The 27,403-nt window shown below is 32.7% G+C and overlaps 1 long non-coding RNA gene across 6 annotated transcripts in view; it reads right to left on the reverse strand.

Annotated features, from left to right (window-relative positions):
- The window catches only part of LOC143255431 (uncharacterized), a 37,160-nt gene extending 12,347 nt beyond the window's left edge, over positions 1 to 24,813 (reverse strand). For 2 of the 6 annotated variants that reach the window (XR_013030643.1, XR_013030644.1), the window contains exons 1-4: positions 24,683 to 24,813; positions 19,212 to 19,287; positions 12,792 to 12,884; positions 2,310 to 2,409 (exon numbers count right to left, since the gene is read on the reverse strand). This is a non-coding gene — a long non-coding RNA (uncharacterized LOC143255431). Of the gene's footprint in view, positions 1 to 2,309; positions 2,410 to 6,695; positions 6,724 to 8,035; positions 8,615 to 12,791; positions 12,885 to 19,211; positions 19,288 to 24,682 lie in introns of those variants that run through there. The other 4 variants (XR_013030646.1, XR_013030645.1, XR_013030648.1 and 1 more) reach the window with 3 other exon arrangements.
- Between the last annotated feature and the right edge of the window lie 2,590 nt (positions 24,814 to 27,403).

Genomic DNA, 27,403 nt, shown 5'->3' on the forward strand with positions numbered 1-27,403 from the left:
TTACTTATACAACAACTTAAACCCAAAATAAACCAATATAAAGGAACGCCTTTATACCTATATTAATATAATAAATAAAATTATATATTCAAACATCTAATACCGCCCTCTACATTTCGACACACAGTTACACAACCCCTTTCAAACATGTGGTCAGCTTCCGGTCAGTTACCTCTTTCTTTGTGAACCTGACGATGACCGAAGAAGGTCGAAACGTTGTTCGCTCTTCTATGTAAAGTGTTTTCTCAGCCCAAACGAGCCGTTTTTGCATATAAAAAGGCTAGAATCATGATTTATCTGGGTGATAAAAACACAGCATTAGAACATTTAAACATGAGGTACAGCTCAACACAAGTACTTGTTTATGAAAAACTTATTCTGCATTTTCAAAGATTTTGTTGCTCAAAAATTATATCACAATGATCCATTCATTTACTCTGAATATGTAGATGAAAATCAAAGTTACAAATAGTAGGTTATGCTCAAATTAATATATATTAAATGAAAGTGTTATTTTTTTATCTCACTTTCTGAACAAATGTAATACTTTTTATTCACTTGAAAGAAAAATAAAGACACCAAAATTAACTACTTTTTTATCTTTAACCCACACATCAATTTTAATACTTACACAAAAAGACACAGTGCAAAATTTGTTCACAAGCACACATCGTTACTCAGTATTTCAAGTTTGGTATTAAATCTTTCTTATACAATACTTAAAGGAAAATTACATACAAACAGAGGCTTTAAAGAAGTTTGATTTTTATTTTGTTGTTGTTTAATAAATGTAACAACACTATCAACCTTATAATAACATTACTTGAAAATAACAGACAGTTGTCAGTTAGGTTTGCACTCAGCTGAGCCAATTTTCTATGACAGTTAGCTTTAGAAATCTCTATACAAGTCATACTTATTCACCAAGCTGATATCATATCTCTTACTATACACAAATATTGAAAAATTTATTTACAAGGAATTTTCCAAACATGAATTCAAGTGTCAACTCTATATATTTCAAATTTTTACACATTTTACTAGTGGGATAATATTATTTGTGAATATAGATGTCTGTTTACTGCATACAATTATGAATAAGAAAATAAAAAAATTTAATTTGTGTTTCAATTATGTCTGTTGTGTATATTTTTTTAAGTCTGTTCAGAAACTAAATGTTCTGTGTTGAGTTCTAATTATTTATGTGTTTGTAATTAAGCACAAATATACACAATACGCTATCTTTGCTTTACCAACCATGTGTATCAGAACCAATTTTCTAGCATTAAAAGTTCACACACTGTGCTGCTGGTAATAGTGCAAGAATTCTAAGAACTCTGTTAACAAGTGCAAAAACATGAATAACTAATTCAAACTTTTGACATTGGGGTGTTATAAAGTCATTCTGCTCTAAACAAGAACATAAAAAGGGAAAATTGTTTGAAAATGTGATAAGCACTCAAAATACCAACACTGCTGTTAGATTATTAGAAGTTACACCTTTTATTGTAAGAAGGAATATTTTAAAAACAAGTACAACATTTCAATCTCTCATGCAATCATTCTCAAGAACAAAAGTTTTTATGATAAAGAAGGTTCTAGTAATTATATCAACACTCAACACCCTTAAAATGTTTAAAGAAATTTTAGAAAAACTATCTATATTCACAGTCAAATATTTGCTTTTTGTGGTTGTATAAGAAATGTTAGTGAAGTGATACAACTCTAAATATTTTGGTACTTTCTAATAATCAACTACAGTTCAGAAAGATTAAGTACAGTAAAAATAATTTCTACCAGAATAACTCTAACTGAAATTTTCATGTTGAAAGGCACCTTAGGGGCTGAATCAGTAAATGAACAGTTCAATCACACCTAGGATTCCCTGTTCTTAATTTTATGATAGCATGTTCCCTTAAAATATCAAAAGATATTACAAATAATCGTTTCCATATTTTGAATTCTTAGTCCCTATATTTTCAATGTCTTATCAAAACCTCTGAGAACCACTGTAAACCCTTAAAAAGTATGAAAGCTAAAAGATTTTCTATTTAAATGCCCTATTTACATTCCATGTTCATGGAAGTGTGATCCACAATTGTTTTCATCCAATTTTGTTAATAATTTTACCCAGTTTATCTGTAATTCCTCCTCATTATCAAAATGCAGATTTTCTTATTACTACTTCCTTTCAATGGACTTTGACTCATCAATAAAAGGTTATTGGTAATCAAAAATGTTAAACTCTATGTGTTAAACAAAGAAAATACTTTTACTTCTTCATGTAGTCTAACAAAAATGTTTATTACCCTTGTAATTCCTGAATATTTTAATTTGGACATGAAGCATGGTCCTCACAAATCAGAAACCAGGAAGTTTCATGGCAACAGATACACAAGAAACAAGCAACTGAAAAAAGAGAAGACTAATAAGATTAGTAGCAGCACAAGAGAATCACTTGGTAGAAAAATGCTGTTGATACTCATAGCGCAAGTACCAGTTTTGAAGCTAACATCTAAGCACGATTCCATGATGCAAGGTGCTTCTAAGAGAAAATCTAGACATTTGTATACTTTTAAAGGTATCGAACAAAGAACATATCACACAAGAAAATATCCACAGTGGTAATATGTTTGTTGATATGGACAATCTATCAGAAGTAGCAAGGAAGTTTTGTAAGTCTTTCTGAGAGGTTGGTTGGTTGGTTGATTTAAAGTTTTATAGCACAAAGCAGTTAGGCTATCTATGTCAAACATCCAGTAAAAAAAGTAAATTTAGTAAAATTCATAAAAGGAAATTATGATAAAACAATGTTTAAAAAAACAACACATAAATAGCATAAAACCAAAGTTTACATCAAGTCTACAACATTAAGAGAAACACTACAGTAATTCAAGTTGTAAAGGACTTTCTGTAGTGTAACTGTAATTATCGTAACTCACCAGGAGGACAAAGAGGTAAGTTCAAAAACCACCATAAGTCACCTGAAGTTGGCCTTTCTAGTCCTGGTTCCAGATTATTTGACGTTATGGCCATTTTCAAAAAGGAAAGTAACAAAAATGTTTTAAAAGAAGTGTAGCAAAATTATAGACAGGATAACTAATGGGTAGTTCAAACAGCAGCATTAGTCACCTGAAGTTGGACTTTCCAGTCCTGGTTTCAAGTGATTTAATTTTACAGCCAGTTTCTAATTTCAAATCAAATTACATATACTGTGATTTTCAAAAGGGAGCCACATTAAAAATGTGTAATGTATATATTAAAAAACTTAAATGGCATTAAAACGATTAATGAACTTCATTATCCATACATGTTAATAAACTAGACATTAAAGCACATTTATAATTAAAAGTTTTATACTATCTGATACAGAGATGCCAACTATTTCAAATGACTGAGCGTAATGATTGTAGACAGAACCCTTCCACAGTTTCAGTCCTTTTAGATTTGCCAGAAACAAGACAATCTGGTGAACGAGGCCTCTTTTTTTTCCAACTTGTGAACGATCGCATTGGTGTTTCCATGCTGCTTAGAAAATGATAAGTACCCATCGACACGAGCGCTGATTGGCTGACAAGCACTGATGACATAACTATGGATTTCCCCTATGGACCCAGTAGGAGAAGCACTGCACTTAAACTATTGGTAGATGTTGGAGATACAAATATTTTTTTATTATTTCAAGCACAAACATGATTATTGCAAGTTGCCACTTGGACTATGTCTTTTATTTATTATCAAAATTTATTTGTATTTTACTAGAAATTTTCTTTTCACCCCTTTCAAGTCCTGGGGAACAATTTATCACTTTATTGTATTGGCCAAAATAATATATAATAATTTGGGAGTTGCAACAAGTTGTAATATTTGTCTGTATGAGCATGTAATTGTAATGTATACACCAAAATCGTAATGATTACGTTCAAATCATAATGGTTGGCATCTCTGCTGATGTTCATGATTTAATTTGTCAGGTATGCAGTTTTGTGCTCAGAAGCAAACAAAGTAACATTTTTATTACTTGGATAAATAAAATTACCAAAAATAGAGAAAATTGTTATCTCTATTTGCAATTAGTTTATTATTATTGTGACAATTGATTAAGTCATAATTTTGATTAAACTGCACAAAACTAATCAATGTAAATACTGCCTGAAGGTAACCAATTAAATTTTCCAGTTCTAAACAGTTCTCTCAGTTGTTTAGCATGCAATTGGTACTACAATACATGCTACAATAACAAGAAGAGGGAAACTTCAAGTCATTTCTGCATAGACCACAAACAATACTGTCATCATAAACTGAGACAAGTACCTTTATAATGCAATTTTTTCATACGTATGATGTAGCGTAGATTTATCCATACCAAATGAATGTTTAAGAAATCCTCTTGATTCTTAAACATAAAATTCCACTTCCAGAAGAAACTCCCTTCCCCCCCCAACACACAACAGAATGTTTCAAAACTTTCCAAACAATCACATTTAAATACTTTTTTCTTCATAACATTCCTTAACTGTTTCTAATTTCATGATAAGGACAGAAATAGTTGTTCACATATGTACAAGATATTGAAAATTTGTTCACTGACTACAAAACTTAGTACCAACAGAGACCAATTCCATGTCTAAAAGTAAGGATGAAAAGACAGTGAAAGACCATACTTACGATGCATGCACTGAGATGGTATGATTCGCCATAAAACCAATTCTTAAATTTTTTTAAATCACAGAACATATTTTGATAAGCTAATTTTCTTTGCTCTTATAAGAAAAATAGCAAAGGTGTCACAAATTAGCCTTAATATTTGCAGAACAAGTGTCTAATCCTCCATAAAACAACTCTACTGTTGATCTTATCAGTGAAAAACATTTTCCAAATTTGTGTTCATTCATTAAACCTTTTAAATACTTTCACAAAAGCATCATTTTATCATCAGAGCTATTGCTCTAGTAGGTCTCAAGTCTTTCCAAATACTTGAATTTGTTTCATTTTCATTTTTTTGGAATTTATTAAACATTTTACACTTTTGTTATGCAACATGAAGTTGTAACCTATTTCTGTCAGTATTTTTATCACAATTGTTTATATGTATTAGTGAAAATAAATACATTTTAATGAAGTTAAATAGTGAAATGTGTAAAATCAGAAGGAATGACTCCATTAAAACAGCAAACCTAAACCTCTAACAAATACTAGTTTGTTATAACTCAAAACATGAGAAGTTATGGACTTGAGCAGATGCACCTCTCTCTCCAAATTTCTAATTTTATATCTATAAGTAGGGTTTCTTTGATTTTGCATTTGTTTTCCTACTCAGCATCTGGGAGTCTCCTATGATAATGTGTTAACGACATTTGTTGTATTGAAAAACGTGCAAAGATAGTTTTTTGTGTTCTTTGAATCTAGTTTCCATATTTCTGCTTCTTTCCCTAATGTATAAGTCATGACAGTTGTTGCATTGTATGTTATAAATCATGTGTGAAGTTTTCATGTGTAAAAACATGTCCCACATTGTTTTCCCATGTAGGAAGTTGTGGGCTTGAGCACCCACGTCTCACTGTCCTACCTTCTATTTCTAATTCTGTATGTGTTGCTACTCTATTTCTTTTATGAGACTGGTGAATGGAGGTTAAGACTGATAGACAGTGTATCCCCACTGCAATGTGGGTCCTATTTCTTCAGTCTCCTCAAAACCCTAGGGTACATATTATGATCCCACACTGTAGCTTGTACCCTGGGAAATTTTCAATCAATGCAGCATTTTTTTTATTTAATTTGTTTTTGAGTTATAACAAATTAATACACACTTATCTCTGTGATTACTGATATTTCATTTCTGCCTTTACAGATGCATCATTAATGTAAGAAAAAGGTATAACTTGCATAACTATCAAGGTTTCTCCATTCAGGCCTATATAGTTCCCCTAGAAGTATACAAACTAGCTTTTGATACATATAAATATGAAATATTCCAAAATAAACTTAAAAGAAATTATTATGGTTATTCTAATCAAATGATGTATACTTTTCACCATACTCTTCTTCCAACTAATACAATAATTAAGTTTCATGCAGAATGATACAAAAATATTAAAATGATTAACATCAACAGAGAATGCCTTTAAAATTGCATAAACCTCACAAACAATATTATAAATAAGAAAATAAACACTTTATTAACATTGCAAAAACTTCTAAGTATCAAACATTATTATACTGTGAGTAAAAATATTTAGTACTAAATATTAAGCTATTTGTTGGACCTCAAACATTGTGCAAGAACATCATAATTCATGGTTCAATTACAAGTACTCAACTAACAAAATTAAAATTATAAAACAATAGAAAAATGGCCCTGTAAATATTGTAGGCAATGTATGTTATTCATTCACTCAAATTATTGTTAACACATGATCATTCCCACTGATATTCTGAACCAAACTAATTTAAATTCTCCTAAGTTTTACTCTAACTTCGTGGCCTGGCATGGTCAGGTGGTTGAGGCATTTGACTCGAAATCTGTGGGTCGCGGTTTTGAATCCCTGTTGCACCAAACATGCTTGCCCTTTCAGCCGTGGGGGAGTTATAAGGTGATGATCAATCTCACTATTTGTTGGCAAAAAAGAAGCCCAAGAGTTGGCAGAAGGTGGTGATAACAAGTTGCCTTCTCTCTGTCTCACACTGCTGAAGTAGGGCGATGAGCTCATAGACCTCGAGTAGCTTCGGAAGGAAATATTATTAACATACATGATATATTCTACATATCTGAGAACAGAACCTTGCCGACAGGTAAACGGTGTGAGATGTTGCAATATTGATTTTGACTGTAGTTGTTCTGTTCTTTAAGAAGCATGAGATCTGTCTTGTTGAGGTTGGCAGGAGATTAAATAGAGGTAGTTTCTATTTGAGACTATGATGCTCGATTGAATTGAAAGCTTTTTTCACGTCAAGAAATAATCCCACTGTGGTGTGATTTTTATTCAAACCCTGTATAACTGAGTTTGTTCACCTTACTAAGCAGTCAGCGGACTGTCTGTTTCTTCGAGAGGTGTTTTATATTTTAGACAGTAGCGTATTTTCCAGAAGTTTATTAATACTGTTAATCAGGCCAATGGGAATCTACACCGCGCCCAAATTCGGGTTCCATTTGGGACACCCCAGCGGATTTGTTTTTCTTTTCGTAAAAGAATCAAATTTCATGTTATCCAAAGATAGAATTATAATAAATAATTAAATGACAATCTTGGTAAATACATAGCATGGACATTCTCCAAATATGTGTTTCCTTGGTCGTACTATCACTGTTTGTTCTCTCTACCTGTTGCCTGGGTCCCTCAATCAAACTACCTCCTCTCGCCCACCCAGTGTGGGTTCCACAACAGAGCTCCACCATGGACCACCTGATTCAACTTGAAACATCAATCAGAGAAGTTTTTTTCAAACAACATCTTGTATCAATACTCTTGACATTGAAAAGGCTTATGATACAACATGGAGGAATGACATTTTGTGAGACCTCCAAAAAATATGGGTGATGTGGTCATTTGCCCATTTTATTAAAACTTTTTAATAGACAGGAGATTCCAAGTTCCTGTGGGTTCAAACATTCCTGTTCTTTTCTACAGGAACTTGGAGTCCCTCCGAGCTGTGTTTTGAGTGTCACACTTTTCAGTGTAAAGATTAATGCCATCACTGAACAATTCTCTTACTGAAAGAGTAAGAAAAGAAACAAACATTTGTCTTAGAAATCTTATATACAACAACATGCACACTATATTTCATCAGGAACACTATTTAACATAAGTATAGAAGGTATGAAATTTCTGCTTTTAAGAAACTTAAATAAAGTTCATGCTGAAGGAACTTCAAACAAACCTTATAAATAACAGATGTTCCACAACCAATAGCAATTCAAATTGTCTTGAAATAAAAGTTTCCACTTTTATACTTGTATGCTTATAGTGAGTATAATTATCTTGATACTGTAAGTCCTAAAACCAAATCAAATTCTCAAAACAAGAATTGTTGAACCCTTTACAAGTGAAATATATTTATCTGTAACTTGGTAATCACATTCAAAATTTATTTTCCTTAAACTTTTGTCCAGAGTAAAACTTAGTTTGCACTTTTATACTTGTATACTTATAGTGAGTATAATTATCTTGATACTGTAAGTCCTAAAACCAAATCAAATTCCTAAAACAAGAATTGTTGAACCCTTTACAAGTGAAATATATTTATCTGTAGCTTGGTAATCACATTCAAAATTTATTTTCCTTAAACTTTTGTCCAGAGTAAAACTTAGTTTGCGCAAACTACAATGACAAGTAACATTATAATATTTTTTACTTATTCTGGGATAGTTCAATAGTCGAGAGACAGGGTTAAAATCTCCCTGATGTAAAAATATTTTTCATATAGCTACTTACCTCTGTACCACTAAGAGCTATTCACTTACATACAACTACCACATGCCATCAACCTTGAACAAGCTCCCAGATACATTATAACAGCTTATGACAATCACACTGCTGTAGCCCTCTACCAATGGGAAGGTCACACAATCTCTGTATAAGCACAAGTTTTCTCTTGACAAGGCAAAGAAAATTCACTGGAAGTAAGAAAGATCAGGAAAGAATTGTCTGTTTCATTTGTTTTGTTTTAATAAGAGTTCAGAATTGGCTATGTCAATTATATTCCCAGAAAACTTTCATTTCAACACTGGCCTCTTAGAAGGAGGAGATTGGTTTAATATTTTCCATTCTCCTATGCTCAATACAGATTTTTGTTAAGTAATACCTGTGAGGTAAAGACAGCAACTTGGTGGTTTCCCATGGCACCAGGAATGAGAAGTGTAAGATGTTTTTCTTAATGTAACATTGTATCAGATGACTATCACCTTCTTCCATCCATTTTATTTTTTCTTATCAATGAGGAATTTTCAATTTGTTGAAATATGTACATTAATCAAGGTACCATGATACGTATATAAACCACATGAAAATGACTGGAAAATAAAACAAACAAAAGTCATCACACTAGATCTTCTGGGTATATTGGAGAATAAAAATTGGTAAGAGGCAAAATCCAGAGAAAAAGGAAACTGCATAATTATATAAGTTATGGAAGACAAATGTGCTACTTTTAGTTCACATACCAGTCTGTGAGATCGCCAAAGACAAACAACGAAAAGAGGCTGTGCGATGTTGAAACTGGCAGGAGATGCGAAAATGTCTATGGTCTGACTCACCCAAAGAAGAATATGCAAGATGGATCAGTTAATGATCCTAAACAGTTAAAGCAGAAAAGGATAAATCAAGAGACCTCTCTAATAAAAAGAGTGATTCAGAGATGATAAAGAAATGACAGAATAAGAATTAATTGATTGATTTAGTGTTTTATGGCACAAAGCAGCTAGGTTATCTGCGCCAAACATCCAGTAAAAAGGTAAAAAAAATTAAATGTAGCAAAATACATAAAAGGAAATGATGGTGAAACAAAACATCATTGAAAAACAGAAAAAGCATAAAACCAATGTTGACATCCAGTCTACAAAGTTGTAAAGGATTTCTGTAGCACAATGGTAATGATCATAACCCGCCAGGAAGACTAACAGGCAAGTATAAGAACCACCGTCAGTCACCTGAAGTTGGTCTTTCCAGTCTTGGTTCTGGGTTATGTGTCATTAAGGCCAGTACTAAAAGGTAAAGTAATAAAAGGGTTAAATGACATGTAGCAAAAATGTAATAACAACTCCCCAGGACGATTAACGAGTAGTTCAAACAGCAGCGTTAGTCATCTGAAGTTGGCCTTTCCAGTCCTGGTGTCGAGTTATATCATGCTCTGGCCATTTTACAATGTCAAATGAAACAAGAGAGGAGGAAACTGTAAAAAGGGAACCACAATTAAAAAGGTGAAATGAAGAAATATTCAACACTTAAATGAGATTAAAAAACTAAAAACTTTATCAAGGTGGACAGTGTCACCATCACCAATAACACTGTCCAATGTGACAGATAAACCCTAGGAAAAAACATGTTTAAAATAGTGCTGTCGTTGAGAATCGTAGCAGCAGCTGCTGTATAATACAGCCAGTTACCGCTGCCACATAGTCATCTATTGATAGCTGATTTATGATGGCAGGATCAAGTTCTGCGAGACCAGTGAAAGTGGACCAGTCTGCCTGATCCAGCTTCCACCGGGGCACACGGGTAGGGTGGCATCGACCACATCCATTCTCTCTCAAAAGGATCGGAAAATGATCACTGCCTAGTGGATAACTGTCAATCCTCCATGAAAAATGGGAGAATAATGAAGGGGAGCAAACTGAAAGATCAATAGCAGTAAAGGACTGACTAGGTGCATGAACATAAGTGGAAGAACCAGTATTGAAAAGAAAAAGATTGTGATCAGAGAGCATACGCTCTAAAGAACGACCCCTCCTATCAATAACAGCACTTCCCCAGAGGGGATGACGTTCATTAAAGTCCCCCAGGATTAGAAATGAAGACGGTAACTGTTCAACGAGAGCATCAAGGTATGATTGATCATATGTCTCTCCAGGGGACAGGTAGAGAGAACAAACAGTGATGGTACGACCCAAGGAAACACGGATGGCTATGGCCTCCATGGGTGTGATGAATGACAAAGACAGGGTGGGCAGATGCTGATCAACCAACAGTGCCACCCCTCCATGTACTCGTCCATCACTCAGCCTAAAATTTCTGTACAGAGAAAACTGCCGAATGGTGACTGTATCAGCAAGTTTGAGAAATGTTTCTTGTAAGGAAAGACAAACAGGATGGTAGGAAGCAATAAGTGTTTTGATAACATCCAGATTAGAAGATAAACCTCGACAGTTCCATTGTATCAAGGTGGCCATTTTTTAATGACGGGTAGGTGAAATGGCTGGGTCACCCAAAGCCTGTCCATCTACAGAAATTCAAGGTCAAAGTGGTGTAATAGGGTTGAACCCCTCAACCACCAAGATCCACTCCTCCCCTTCACGGGTTGCCACACACGGCAAACATGTGGGTGGATCTTTACATCCCAGAGAAGGTAACCAGACAGAACAGAACCTTATCTGGGAGGTCCCCTCACCACGTACAGGAATCCACACTGAGGGAACAGTATAAAAAACCAACTTTATGGGGACAACAAAAAGACTAGAATAAAAATCCATAGTAGAGTGGGAGACAGATTCTATAATTCCTTCTGTTAATAATGAAGATACAGAAGATCAGTGAGAAGTGGATAGAAAATAGAACAATAAGAAAGGTAAATTATGAAAAAAGAAGATTGAAATTATGAGATAGGACATTCAAAGCCCCAGGTTGTTGGAGAAGAAAGTAAACTGGGAGATGAAGTGAGAGAGGAAGGCACTGACAGGACCAAGACTGGGACTGGTTCCAATAACCTCTGAAGTCTAAACCCTGGATTCCAAAGGGTTAGGAGCAATCTCAAAAGACAGAACTATAAAAAACAATAGACAAGACAAAGCACCTAGATATAAGATGAAGGGATATGAACACCAAACTAAGGAAATACCAAAAACAAATAAATCAGAACAAAGAGAGAAGGGGAAAAGTAAAACTAAAGTAACAAACTGATTTTAAACCAACTGCATACTAGGGAATAGAAGTATGGTTCAAAATATGTTTGGCAATGAAAATAATACAACCAATTGGAAGTATCAACCTTCCTCAGATGACTCAGAGAAAGGTAACAGGCAGAGGTGGTAATAAAACATCGTATGGTGGGCTGATCAGTGGAGACAGCAACGTCAATCTATGACATACTGAACTCAGTCAGCTACACCTAAATATGAAGACCAAAAACAAGAATGGCAGATTATATTCCCAAAAAGTAGAGCCAGTGGAACCCAGTGTACAGACTCTGAACTGGAGAAGTGTGGAAAGACCCTGTTCAGGGCTGAAGTATCAGATGTTGAACAGCATACAGCATGTTCAAGGCCAAGGTCCTGAGAGAAACTGAGATAAAGAGACAAACAGTCCAGTTTTGAACAAAAAATCAATCTGCCTCATAATAGCTCCAAAATGTTCAGTGCCCTTGTTCACTTCGTATTTCAGTCAGTTGGATCACTTTTACTACTGTGTATATTTCACAGTTATGTCATTAGACAGGGTCAGAAAGACATTGTAAAGTAAAAGCAGCCAAATTGGAAATGTTTAGAAAACTGAGGCTGTGCAAAAATAAAATTGTTATTGCATTTTCACAATCTGCAATTATTATGTACTTCCAACATTTGTTTCACTACTTTCATTACAGTTGGTGTTATGGTAGAGAAGAAAAGAGAGCAAGTTTAAAGTTCTATGAAAAATAAAAAAAATGATATTCATTTCGAAGGCATAATGAGTAATGTAAATTAACATAAAACCATTAGGTGAACACAAGTAATTTTATTCTTAGCATAACAAATCACACTTTACACAGAATTACTTGACAGAGAATTCATAAATTAATGGATAAATGTTTTATGAAAGCAATTTACTTGAAATATAATTTCAGTTTGCAAAAGGAATGTAACATTTAGATAAACATTTGCCAAAACTCATGATGATACACTTTGTATATTTAGAATATTTCAGTGGTTTATGTAATTTCATGTTTACATGGAGATTACAAAACTGGTCAGAATGACCAAGCACACATACAGGTTTAATAGAAGATAATTAAATTGATAATGGAATATGTATGTGGATCACAATCAGTTGCCTAAATGTTTTAGTTTGATGTACATTTTTTTAAAATTCTTTAGATACACTTACCATTTTGGAAACTTCTAGTAAGCCTAATTTTCTTTTCACTTTTGATAAAACACCACCAGTGACTTCATCAGGAAAACTGCTCTTGATTGGATGCTGTAAAAAATTACTTTTCATAAATGTACTTGCTACAGTTAATTTTAAACATGAGTGAGGAATAAAATCAGGGAGAATGTTTATAATACATAATATAAAGTTTGTTTATCAATGGCCCATAATAATCTTTTTGTTAAAATACAGTTTACTACTAATTATTTGGTATTGGAAACTTTTGTAATAAGGTGTTCAATTACCTCAGACTCATTTCAGTTACATTCTTAACCATAATGTTGGCAAGTCATTCTGCAATTTTATATCAAATCTTATTTCTTTATTGAAGAAATTATACTGAAATAAATAAATTTTATAATCTTAAAATCCCTTTCTATGGCAAAAGATTAAGTATAGAAAATCTTAGTGATTTACATAAAAAACATAATTAAAGAAAAAGTTACTAAGTCAAATTCTGTTAAACATTTATGAAACAAAAAGTAACTTCTGAATTACAAGGTGACAAGTGCCTGAAGGATCAAACTACTTCATGAGAAAGACAATCAATACATCTTGCTCTGATCCACCAAATACTTATGAAGTGGTGTACAACTTTGGTCTTCATACACAAGAAGGAATGGTGATGTATGAAGGACTGTTCAGAGTGATGCAACCTAAACTGATTATCAAGTAAAAACGAGGAAGTTATCTTTCTATTCAAGTTGAATAGTTGAATAGTGACCAAGTCACTAGTTGGTCCTCGATAGTCTTCACTTGAAATATTATCTGAGCTTTGTCTGAGTCATGACACTGATTTGTTGTAAATTGTTCACACCACAGCTACTAAAATTACTCCAGGGATGGAAAGGTTATATTAAGATCTCTTTATAAGAGATCAACAGACAAGGTTTTCAGTATGTTTAAGTGGGTGATACTGATGAATCAGGGAGATAATCCTGTCAGTGTACTATGTAGTGCTGGCTTGTGACTCTTCACCATATTTTATGCACAATATCTCAAGGAAGATCCAGAGGCATGCTCCCCAAGAAATATTTAAAATCAAAAACACCATTCTCTCTATTTTCTGGTCTATTTTAAAATAAGGGTATAAAAAATTATTAAATTTGCAATGAACATGTGATTTAGTAAGGTGTAAAACATCTTTTCATGAATGTTATTACTCTTCTTCCTTCAGTAATATGAAGATGACTTTGAAGTAGGTAAAACTTTTTGGTAAATATAATTTTTTTGGAGGAGTGAGTGGTGAAAAGACTGATCACAATAGGCCAGGTGGTTAAGGCACTTGACACGTAAGCGGAGGGTAGCAGGCTTGAATCTCGATCACACCCAATATGCTCGCTATTTCAGCCATAGGAACTTCATAATGTAGCGCTTAATTGCACTATTAGTTGGTAAAAGAGTCGTCCAATAGTTGACGGTGAATGATGTTGACTAGCTACCTTCTTATTTGCCTTACACTACCAAATTAGGGACGGCTAATGCAGATTGCCCTTGTGTAGCTTTGCATGAAATTCAAAATAACACTGAACACAATATTCCAAATGTTTGCTCTTAAGTTATATACCTGCCAGGCGAGTTCTTTAAAGAATTTTCATAACAATAATTGTGATTATCTAACAAGTATTATTATCAAACAATAATATTTTGCAATAAAAAATCGCGTAATCTTTAGCCCTTGGTGAGCTCAGCAGATAGCCCAATGTGACTTTGCTATAAGAAAACACACACACAAACACGTAATCTTAATATTTTTTTCCATCTCATTTTAAATTTGTATATTTTGAATTAAAATCAAAGCTGTTTCCAAATTGAATTGTGGTTCTGTGGCATTACCACAAATTTTTCACCTTCTAGTTTCTGTACTTTGTCAGCTTCAGGCATTTAATCAGAAACTTCTATAATACATTATTTGTCTGACATCTTTGTTGCTTCTAAGCATTGTAAAATCATGTGCTTATATTAAAAATATCAACAATCAATTAGTTTCTTAGCAACACAGAAATTAGGAAACTTTTATAACTTTAGTTACATAAAACATTTAAATTTTAGTGCAAATAGATATAAAATTATAGTGGAGATGAAATTACCTTTACAAACATTTATTTTTATCACACTCTGTGCTTTAATAACAGCAATGCCCGCACAAACAAGAGTTAAACGTGAAGGTATTGAACTCAACGCCTTGAACAGCTTATTGTATTAAGTAGCTAATATCTATCACTGACTATATCTTTCACTTTCGGACGAATAATTTAGGGATGGCTTGCGCGCAGCCACTCTCATGTAGCTTTGTGCGAAATTCAAAGAAACAAATCTTTAATTTTGATCTAGGAAGATATCTTTATCTGTCGGATCAACGTGTCAATGAGAAAGCAAAATTTGAGAATAAATAGAGCACTTCGTATTGTTCTATCTCTTGGGTTTTGGGTATCATATGTACTCTGGAGGGTCAGGTGCTCTTTGACCTCTTCCGCTGTTCTTTATTTATATGATCATGCAGTGTTGGTTGGTGTTAGTTCCTGGTTTAGAGTCAGAGTGGGCTGAATTTACTCCGACCCTTTTAAGATCAATGTCCATGTACTGGTATACATATACAGATATTATTTTGCCTTGTCAGTAAGAAGTCTAGATTGATGGTGGCCCTTTTTTCAATATATATTATTATTTTATCTTTTTTTTCATTCATTTTTTTTGTGTTTAAAATATGTGTTAATCGGGTAGAAGTGTTTAGGACTACCTTCATCATGTACGATGTACCTCTCTGGTTTGCTTAATAATTCATTTTTCATCCAATCTTTATCAAAATACTTTTTTGTACGATGTAAGAGTCTATTTGGTATGGTTGGTATGTTTAAATATTTGTGTATGAATTTGAATGTTGCTTTTCTGGGAACTCTATATGCTGTTGTGAGGAGCGTGTTTTGAGTTGTTTGCAACTTCATTTTAATTGTTTTGTCACTTACTATGTTGGAGCTGCAGTCATTTACTGGTCTGATGCATGTTTTGTATATTTTTCGTATATTGTCTGTTGATGCTCCACTATTCTTGCAAATAAGACTCCAAGCATAGTTGGTTCTTTGCCAGACTTTAATTTCGTTTACATGGTTAGTTTTGTGTCATAGGCAAGACTTAGAAATCTTGCCAATGTGGTAGGCAGAAGTAGTGTTCCATTCACATATTCTTCAGGCTGAAGTATTTTTTTTGTATCTTGTCAACTATGTAAAGACGACAAGTTGTGTTTCTGCTGTATTTATTTTTATTTTGTATTTTCGACAATAATCGTTTATTCTGTTTAGTTGTTGTTGTATGTTTATGGCTGCTGTTGTTGGTGCTGTGGCACTTTTCGATACTGCCACATCATCAGCAAACTATGAGGAGAATCCATGCTTAGGATCCTTCAATGGCAAATTTTTAACATACATGATGAAGAGTATAGAGCTGACCACCCCGCCCTGAGGTACACCAGCTTCTGAAGTAGAGTACTCAGAAAAGGTTCCCTCTACATTTACTCCACATTTTCTATTTTTCAAAAAAGGTAGATAACCAGCGAATAATTCCACGCAGTAGTCACATTTCCTTCACATGCAACTGTAGACCATTGTGCCATACAGTATCAAATGCTTTCTCAATGTCAAGAAAGCAGGAGACAGTGCATTGGTTTTGTTAAAGCTGTCGACTATCTCTTCAGTGAGTCTCACTAAGTGGTCAGTTGTTGTCTAAATTTTCTGAATACATTTTGTTCTTTTGGTAACTTTCATGTTATCTCCAAATATGTGGAGAGTCTGTTACTGACTATTCTCTCAAGAATTTTGCCTACACAGCTGATCAGGCTGATTGGTCGGTAGCCATTAGGTTTATCTGCTGGCTTTCATACCTTATGGAACATTAGAATATTAACATGCATCCAAGAAATTGGTATGTGTTCTAAGGATAGTGATAAGTTAAAAAAGTGCTTTTTGGTGATCAAACAATTTTGGAGTGCCCTTTTTTGGGAAGATGGCTTGTATCTCATCTTCACCTGGAGATTTGTTTCTGTGTTTTATATTGCTTCAAGAAGTTCATGTGTGAATATTTCTTTCATTATGATCGTGTCTTCATAGTTTATGATGTGTCTTGTATTTTCCTCAGATACACTTGTTAAGAAAAATTGGTTCAAATTGTTCTTTGTTGTTTAGAATATAATTTGTGACTTTGTTGTAAAAATAAGCATTTATATCCAGATCTGTATGCATTTTAAATGTATTCTGTGGTTGGTTCACTTAATTTAGTTTGTTTTAAATTTCGCACAAAGCAACACGTGGACCTGCTGCGCCAGCAGTCTTTAATGTAGCAGTGTAAGACCAGAGGAATGGCAGCTAGTCATCACCATCCACCACCAACTCTTGGGGTACGCTTTTACCAACAAATGTGGGATTGACCGTCACATTATAACAAACCTGCGACTGAAAGGTCGAGCGTGTTTGGTGTGATGAGGAATCAAACTCGTGATCCTCAGATTACGAGTCGAGTGCCTTAAACACCTGGCTATGCTGGGCTATTTACAAAAAAAAGAATACTGAACAAAATTTGTGTAGATATTATAATGTACATCAATTAATTGATAAGGAAGTGACTGAAAACAGAAGGAAAAGAAAACCTCTAGAAAATTGTTAAACCTTCTCAAGTGTGAAAACATTTAAAAGTTTGCTAAACTAGTTTAAACACCTGGCCATGCCGGTATCTGTTTACTCTCTCTTCTGTAAAAGATGATAAACTCAAGATTTCGTAAATAATTTTAATATTTTTGGAATATCTTCTTTCAAACATTTCCAGTCACTTTATGTCTTTCTCTTATTGTGAAAATGTGTTGTTCTTACAGCAAAGCAACAACAGGAAATCCTCTCTGTCTACCAATGGGAAATCAAATGCTCGATTTTAGGATTGTAAATCCTAACTTATCATTAATTATGAATGTATTTTGAGTTGAAACCTGTTGTGATTTACAATACCTCATATATATTTTAGGCTCATAACAAATTATTAACTACTTTTCTTCAGGAAAGCTCATAAATCAAAAAATCCTGTTAGATATAAACAAAGTTTAACAAATGTAGTTGATAGTTTATCTTGCTCTGCACCCATTTAATAAAAAGTATTTTATCGACTTCTAGAAGTTTGGTATAATAATATTAATGCCATATCAGTTCAAAACAACCCAACCTCGTTGCACAGCGATATGTCGGTAGACTTCAAGTGTTAGAAATTGAGTCTCCATATCCGTTATCCATGGTGGACAGAGCACAAATAGTTCATTGTTTAGTTTTATGTTTATTTTGTAGAGTTGTATCGCTTCTCTGTCTTCATGAGTCATTAACTTTTGAAGTGGAGTCGTGCTTATCCTATTTACTAGTACAAATACTTAGCATACATATGATGTAAAATTTGAGGACTTAATTTATTATTTATAATTTATCAACATGTACTGGTCCCCTAGTAGAACTGGTATCAACAGAAACAAAAGTATGAGAAGAGCAATTCTCTCCCAAAGCAAACAACTTGGAAGCATGAAAAGTAGTGGAAAACTAAAACTCCTGAAATGGTGTGGAGTGTGACAGACTAAAATAAAAATTGTTGAAAAAAAAGAAACACAGAGTCCAAATGTCTTCTAATTGATTACATTCTCACTTAGAAACATTGTTTCACTGAAAAGAAGAAAAAATCACTGGCAAAACCCATGAATCTAATTTCCTGAAAATTAAAGTCTGCATATAACGTTGAACTAAATTCCTGGAAAATCTTACCAGAAGCATGTTCAGCTATAATGGGAATTTCTATCGTCAATACACTGATCATATATTGCTGCAGCAGTAATTTGGTTTATCAACATATTAGATACCCAGAGCTCTCATGATTGTGAACAAATGTTCTTAATGTAAGGCTCAGGGAAAAGAGCAAAAATATCAAAGACAGGAATTTTGTTTCTTTTGTTGTTGTGGTTTTATTTCTGAAAATATTCTTGACTATTTGAAAGCTGCAGGAATATTCTTCTTTGACATCATATGTTTATTCTGGTTTATCAAGTGCAGTTTGTAATACTTAACTGATTGAAATCCAAATTATTTATTAGATAAAAATTCATCTTGACCAAAAAATATAGAATTTAAACTTTTTATATTTGAAAAGAAAGATATAAACCCTTAACAGAATTAGATTTATCTTCATTAATATTCTACAAGGTACAACTGAAGATTGCCATTTAAACACTTAAAATGTTTCAGTTGTTTAACACTAATAATACAAACACAGAAAACCATACAGTTGATTTAAAAGACCTTTATACTTCACGTTGTTAACAGATAATAGATGCACAGATAAAAAAATAAACTACATTACCTTCATCTCTCAAGTCCACGTAAATACTCTTCTTTTCACTTGTAAAAAAAATACAGTGCAGATTTAGGATCAGTTCCTGAAATTAAAATAGGTTTTTTCACCTTTCTGCAAGAGATGAATATAACTGAACTGTAGCCATGCTGAGAGTAACAAGATAAAACACTTCAATGCTGTGGTGTGTGATTTACATAAAGCAGACTTTGAACACTTGTTTTTATTCACCCTAAGAATATCAGTGACCTAACTATTGAAAAACACACAAAAACTATGAAAACTAATTTGATATTAAAGATAGTTATGTACAGTATAATAATTCATGCTTTCAGTTAATATGTACACAATACTTGCACCACACACTTGTTACATAAGTTGTTTTAATTTTTAAAGTTATAAAAACAGATAAAATGTACCAACATACATTTTTAAAATGTATAAAAATAACATTCAATAAAGTTACAGTAATAAAATAGCTTATGCTTTTTGTTTTGAATGAGTTTTAGCCATGTAAATAATTTCATTGTACTTATAAAGCCAATTATTGTTGGTTAATCACAATTATCTACCTGATTTATGTCTCTCTAAGTGTTATAACTGCAGAACTCATATGCAATAAAACTATTTCTTTCCAACCACTCATAAAGAAAATATTTAACTCTCACTGATAAAGAAGAAATATTTATAATTACAAGTTGTACATTAGTACAATTTTAGTGCCAGACCTTAAAAAAAATACTGAAAAATAAATATTTAGAACCTATAATGGGTGAAATTGTGAACCTGATGTTCCAAACTTTAGAAATTCTTTTATATATGACTAATGCTAAAAAATTCCTTACTTATGTCAGGATTTCAAAGTCAGGGAAATGTATCTCTAAAAGTAGAAAGCAAAGAGGTTCATCTTTAAACACATTTAAGACTACATATCAAGAGCAATATTAATATGGTAGAATACATAATGATGTATTTAAGTTTCTATAAATACATAAGGTATAAAAACCATAATTCTAAAAAGTATTTTAACATTTTCTTGAATAACTCAGTTTGAAAGATTCAACTTATGTTATTATTTGCTATTTCTAAGAAATAAAATCTTAAAAACCTTTATGACCTACTTAGACAGCCAGATCATTAATATATCCAAAGATAATCTGTATTAATAACACTTATGTAGTAATTCTCAAAAGTCTTCAGTTAACTATAAAATCCTATGTTTTTTAGTACTATGAAACCTCACATTGACATATTCTCCTGCTCATTTTACACCACTTCAAAACAAGCAAAAGCAACAATGGAAAAAAAGAAAAAAAAATCAAAATTTTGTATTTATATGTTTACAAAAACATGCCATATCAACATGTAGGGGGAGGTTAAGTGATTAACAATATATCATGTATTTCATGATGACAAGAAACCAACTTGAAGTAAAAATGTATCTCTGGACAACTGTTACAAATTCCTTCTTTGTTAATCTGGAGATGACCTAAGAAGGTCAAAACATTGTTTTCAGTTTTATTTTGGTATAACCAGTTGTCCTGAGATACATATCACGTACTTGTTATGTTACTGGAAAGTCACACAACAATAGGAATACACAAATTCAAGAATTTCTTGCTCACACTCTCAATTGAATTACATAGAAATAACTTATGGGAAAGCTAGTCTGATCTAGCATTTGTATTAGGTAAAATTAAAATAATAAACCTTTATACTCCATACACAAATTATACTGCACAACAATTTTTTTTTTTTAAATGCTTCCTGAAAAGGTTTTGCTGATTGTGACAGGTATCTGGTGGGAATGCACAAATACAGATTTGGTTTTGCTTCATCACGTAGAAACTTTGAGAAATAGACAGTTAACTGTTTACTGGCAATAACTTATTTAATTGCATTTATGTTTGTAATATGCTATTAAGTTCAACATAATTAAGTGTTTTGCTCCTGATTTTTGTTTGTATTCAATGTCCAGTGCATCACGTTGCAGTGTCCAACAGTAGTCAGCAAGCATTGACAAATTCCACTTGCCCTGATATTGTTTTCCCATTGTAGCAAAACTGAAGATTTCAATGAAACTGTACGTAATGGGCAAATGTGGATGTGATTTTCATGATCAGCAGCCAAAAATCTATAAGGAACACCCAACAGTGTTCAAGAAGCAAAAACTTTGTTGTGCAGTGTTATCTGACATTAACTTCATTCTCCACAAGCAAGGAAAGGTGACAGAAAAAACCTATTTCATAATACAAATAGTAGTATTTTACTTTTCTGTGTTGTTACAGATTTGAATATCAAGTTCAGGTCCACAAATTCCTTCCTACTTGTTGATCTAACTGAGGTAATGTGAGTAGAGTGTGATTACTCTTCTACTACCAACAATTTGTTTGAACCTTTGTATCAATAACTTCAATAAACATGGCTTACTATTTCATTGATTAAGTAAACAAATCATGCATTACAAAGATAGAGTTTTACAGTATTCAAAAAATATTATCTAATATACGTTCATTAAAAATAAAGAAAATGTGACAGCTGTTAAGATAAAAACTACACTTTATGAATTTGACTTTAATGTGGTACTTATAAGATTACAATATGGAAGTATGATTTCACAAAGCCTTTCATACTGTTTTTCTTCCTACTTTCCTACAGACAATGTTGATGATAATTATGAAATTACAAAGTGTTAAAGACATGTTAAAAGGTCAACAGAAAATTCTGCAGTTTCAAACACTAATGAAAGTTAAGGTAGCCTTGGATACCTGGTTGGACTGTAATATTTTGAATGCTAATGCACTGTCTTCTCATGAAGTTTATAAGAACTGACCACACCTTTTCAGCATGATATTAAAGTAGTAAAATGAGATAAATAACACCCAGAATTTGCCTTCATTAGACCCAACTTAAATACATCTGATCTATTCAGGATGTGTGTGTGTGTGTGTGTGTTTAGTGTGCATCACCACTAAATATACCCCAAATCAGTCATTTTCTGACCTCATCAAAGTATTTGGTTGTTTCAAAAACAGATTTCATACATTAGCCAAAGAAAACTATAAAAAAACAAACTAAAAACAGTCTCACCTTTACCTTACACACCATCCCATGTGCACCAGACGAAACAACATCACCAAACAAGAAGCATCACAATGTAATTTGAAAAACAATTAGTCAACATGACTGTAATCCATCATTACTACACAACCTGTGTGAGGAAATTAGTCACTCACACAATCAGCAGAACTTCACAAGTAGCATGGAAATTTCTTAGGCAGACATAAAGAAGACAGCTTTCTGTGCAAGACGTGAACTGCCTCTAAAAAGATTAATTTTTTGATTACTGAATATTGAAGATAGTAATAATTGGACACACAAGTTGATTATTTTCATAAAATTAATTACTTTGCATGAAACTAACTCGTGTATCAATTCTCATTCTGATTAAGAAATTTTGAAATTTAACCATGAATTTTGCAACAAGTTATTTTATGGTCTGACTTAAAGCTAAGCAATGTAAATCTAATTCAGATAGTCAAAGTGAGAGAAAAATAGTGCCACCATCAATACAGATACCCATTTATTTTAGTTTCTGTTCAAATACATTGAAATTAAAATTGGTTGACATAAATAAATCAACTTTTTTTAGACTGTTTGCAAATTTTTAACACTGCTTCCACAAGCCAGACACCCACGATTTGTGCTGAATGACTGCCCTTAATAAATAACATCCTTCTAGAATGAGCTAAAACTCACTTTTAGTGTTTTCAGGTTGAACAAAAATCTCCCACAAAGTTTTATGAAAAAATATGCAGATTTAGTAATGCTATCGAAAGTTTTTGACTCCCATAGCACACAGTAGTAAACTTAGAAGATGTGTATGTTGTGTTATTAACTATTTGCTTTCATTCTTGCTTTTAGTTTTCTGAGTAGAAACAAAATCCATGACCTTCATATCAGTGGGACAGTTCTCATCTACCTATTTCAAAAGTTTGTTCTTCAATCTATCTTTCATTTCTTTAAACATCATTGACTAGCATATCAGTGCAAGTATAACTTTCTCTGGCAAAACTTGTTGCATATTATTGGCATATGAGAATAGTTTTGTGTCATCAGATTTAATTGTATTTCCAGTCATGTTCATAAGATCATCTGGATCTCCTTGAAGTAACATAGTACAAAGAATCCTTAATCCTGCCATACAGAATGCAAGCAATCAACTGTTCTTTTCAAGAGCACTGAAACTTGATACTTTTCATTGAGCTTCTTGATTTGGAAAGTTTAATGTTGTTGTGGATACAATACCAAATTGAATCGGCATTGCTCCTGTGCCATGTTGAAATACCACAACAATGTCTTGCTTTTACACTTCAATTCTTGGATAATCTGCATCATTCAATCAGTGTCACAAACTCCATGGGATCCTCAGAAGTACTGCTAGGCATTTCATCTTCATCACTCTCTAGTGGAATAGATGAATCAGTCCTTCCTTTTCTCTTTCTTCATACTTTTAAATTACCTTGCAGCTCTTTCACACCTGCTTTTTTATGCAATTTTGACCTCTAAGTCTGAACCATTGCATCTACACGGTCACTTTGAACTTACAAGCCACTTTCTTCTTTTCCTGTATTAATGTTACTTTATCAATAGTAGATCAGTACACTTAATCACTGAATGTTGTTGCATGTTGATATCTGTTTTGTGGCCAGTTGTAAATCCAATTTTAACAAACTGTCTAACAGTTGTCTGTTTTTTGGCTAAAGAGATTTTGGTAATGGCATTAGCCAACAAACAAAATATCCAGATTGTCAGCAAAGTACAATTATCTACCCATGTTGTTTCTGGTCTTGTATCTGAATTTGTTTTAATGAAAAACTATTTAATATCATAAAACATAGTTTTTCATAGTTTAAAACTTTCACATAAAAAGTCACTAAAGTAATTTAGTTAAAAGGAAAAGTATTTGTCCTATTAAGTACTCTTGATGATTTACTAGTTTCTTCACATGGACAAGTGACAGTGAGAATAAAACCAAAATAATTTGTAGGACTAACTCAACAACTGGAAAAGCCTTTTTTTTTCTGATTACGATAGAGCCACAATTCAAAGTGATAGGACATGCACTTATTTCACCACTGCCTTTAAAGTTTAAAAAATCGTAAATTCACAATTTATGTTGTCCCTACTTATGATATATATACTAATAATTTCATTTTAAAATGTTGTCCAAATATACTCACATTGAACATTTGTAATAATATTGCAGATACTACTTATAATTAGCATGAAAAATTATTATGTAGATAACCAACTCATTTTTGTATTGACACTCACAGACTGGAATTAGGCTTAGCCGCCACAGTAAATTCAAGGTACAGTATATTACTTCAAAGTACAAATATTGCACTGGTTACAATTTACATAATTCAGAATTTCAATGCCTATGTATACAACAATAAAATTGAAAATTGTTTTACTTTGATATATTTCATTCTTCTGATCAACTTTCTTTCCTGGTTCGTTTGGTTTTTGTCTTTGGAGACATCACTTCACTAAAATAAAACCATAAAAATTGTCAGTTTCGTGAGCAGTAAGCGATCTGTGTGTGTTATCAAGCGACCTCTACAGTTTCGAACAAAGAGTAAAACCGAATCTGCAAGAAAGTTCTCGTCATATTGAGAAAATAAAAAAGCACACGTATATTTATATTCTTATCATTGTTAGTAGAACAGAATATTTTGTGATATTAGTTGTATTATTGGGTTAAAAGATGAGAAATAGGACTTGACTGATATCATAATAGTTGTCTCCAGATCCTAAGATAAGTAATTAATATGATTTTAATCTGTAATTTTTGATATATTGTATTAGTTCTAGAACTAGCGCTCATACCCACGAAATGTGAAAAGCTAAAATTCTTTGTCGGATGCTAATCAAACTCAAAGCTGGTAGTAGAGGTAGTTGTAAGTTAATTATTGCAAATACAAATTATAAATTAGAGTTCTTCAAAGTGTGTATGAGACTGGGATAAATGGCTCATTTATTATCTGAGTTCACAATATTTTGTGACACAATAACTTTTAAGTTACTCAAAATTTCGAATAGAAAGACCTGCATTTTCAAAGCAGTATATTTTAATTTTAGATTATAACATAGTTTAGTAACAGACTCTTCAAATATTTGTTGGACATCAGTTTGTTTGTTTAGAATTAAGCACAAAGCTGCACAATGGGCTCTCTGTGCTCTGTCCACCATGGGCGTCGAAACCCAGATTTTAGTGGTGTGTGTCTGCAGACAGACCGTTGTGCCATTAGGGGCTTGGACATCAGTATGAGCACTTTTCTAACATCTAAATTGTATTTTATTAGGTGTCAGTTAAGTCCTCAAATGTTACCTAAGAGTATCAATAATAGACATAATACATTTAGCAGATTAAGTGAAAAATATTAATTCTTAAAGGTTTTGTCTTTGATTGATAATGTAGTTTGTTTGTTTGTTTTGGAATTTCGCACAAAGCTACTCGAGGGCTATCTGTGCTTGCCGTCTCTAATTTAGCAGTGTAAGACTAGAGGGAAGGCAGCTAGTCATCACCACCCACCGCCAACTCTTGGGCTACTCTTTTACCAACGAATAGTGGGATTGACCGTCACATTATAACGCCCCCACGGCTGGGAGGGCGAGCATGTTTGACGCGACTCGGGCGCGAACCCGTGACCCTCAGATCACGAAGTGCACGCCTTAGACCATGCCAGGCCCCAGATAATCTAGTACCAAAGAAACTGCTGTTGTGGCATATAACACAACTCATTAAGGATATTCATTTGAAGCATTCTTGGAAATTTCATACACACACATTTATATTTTTGTGGGATCACTGGCCATTAATCGGAAGCCAAAGGGTCAAATATCACTGAAGATGAACACATTTTTTAAAATTGTTCAGTTGCATATTTTGCTTATGCTTGTGATTTTTTTTTGGATAAAATACAAATAATTTTCACAATAGAATATTATTACCGAAATATCAAATATTTTCACATTTTATAGAAATGTAATATAAAAACATTTTCACCATTTCAGTGTTAATTTGATAAAAAATACGTATATACTGAATATACTTTATATACAGTCATAAAGTATAGCAGTTTATAAAATAATTTTTAAAAATATTTTAAGTATAATATTTTTATCATTTGAGTTATCTATGATAATACAAGATAACACGTACACTCTCACATAATTTTGAAAGGTATTTTTTTGAACATTTAATTCTTTTCCTATTGTAAATAATACGATATGATGATGGATTTTTAATGAATCTTTGTATGCATTGGAGCCTTTTTAACAATAAAATATTGTTTTCACTGCATAATACTCCTGTCTTACAGGTAAATATCAGTTATTCTCTTTGAAATGAAACATCTGTTTTCAATTGCCTAACTTTAAACTTCATACAACTTTTGAACCACTTACTTAATCAAATGAAATTCTGGTTCTTATTCCATAGTATCAACTATTATTTGTATCTTGATAAAATTATTGCAAATATTAACAACAAAGGCACCATATATAAATATGTTTTGAATCCCATCAGAAAATAATGGTGGTGTGAAGGTTTAAAATTATTTAAGTATGATTATTTACACACATTGAAAAACCTTCAGTAGTCTAATGTATTTGACTGTGGTGAAACAAGCTAAAAGAATTAGGTATCTTTTTTTTAGAGAATATATAATTTGAAAACAAGAAGGCTATTTTAACCTTGATATAAGATTTTGATGTGGGCTACCATTGCATTTAATAGCTTATAAGGCTCGCTGGCATACAACAACTACAGTGGTGGTTGGAATACTAGTTTGTTATAACAACAGTTTTTATAATATGAAGTTTGTGAATGCTAACTTAGAAAAGGCATTCACTCCATAACAGCTGTTATACAAGTGTTCATTGTCTGTTCCCTAGTAGGACAGAGGTAAGTCTTTGAATTTATAATGCTAAAATCAGGGTTTTGGTTCCCCTTGGTGGACACAGCAGATAGCCCATTGTTGCTTTGCTATAACAAAACAAACACATTCTGTCTGATATGTTTAGAATATTATCTACCATCCACTCACCATATTGTCTGACTGAAATTATATATGAATGAAATCATTAGATCATTAATGCATGTAATAAACCTTTGAAGTCCAAAGTACATG

Source organism: Tachypleus tridentatus, chromosome 7, assembly GCF_004210375.1.
Source record: "Tachypleus tridentatus isolate NWPU-2018 chromosome 7, ASM421037v1, whole genome shotgun sequence".
Classification (NCBI taxonomy): domain Eukaryota; kingdom Metazoa; phylum Arthropoda; class Merostomata; order Xiphosura; family Limulidae; genus Tachypleus; species Tachypleus tridentatus.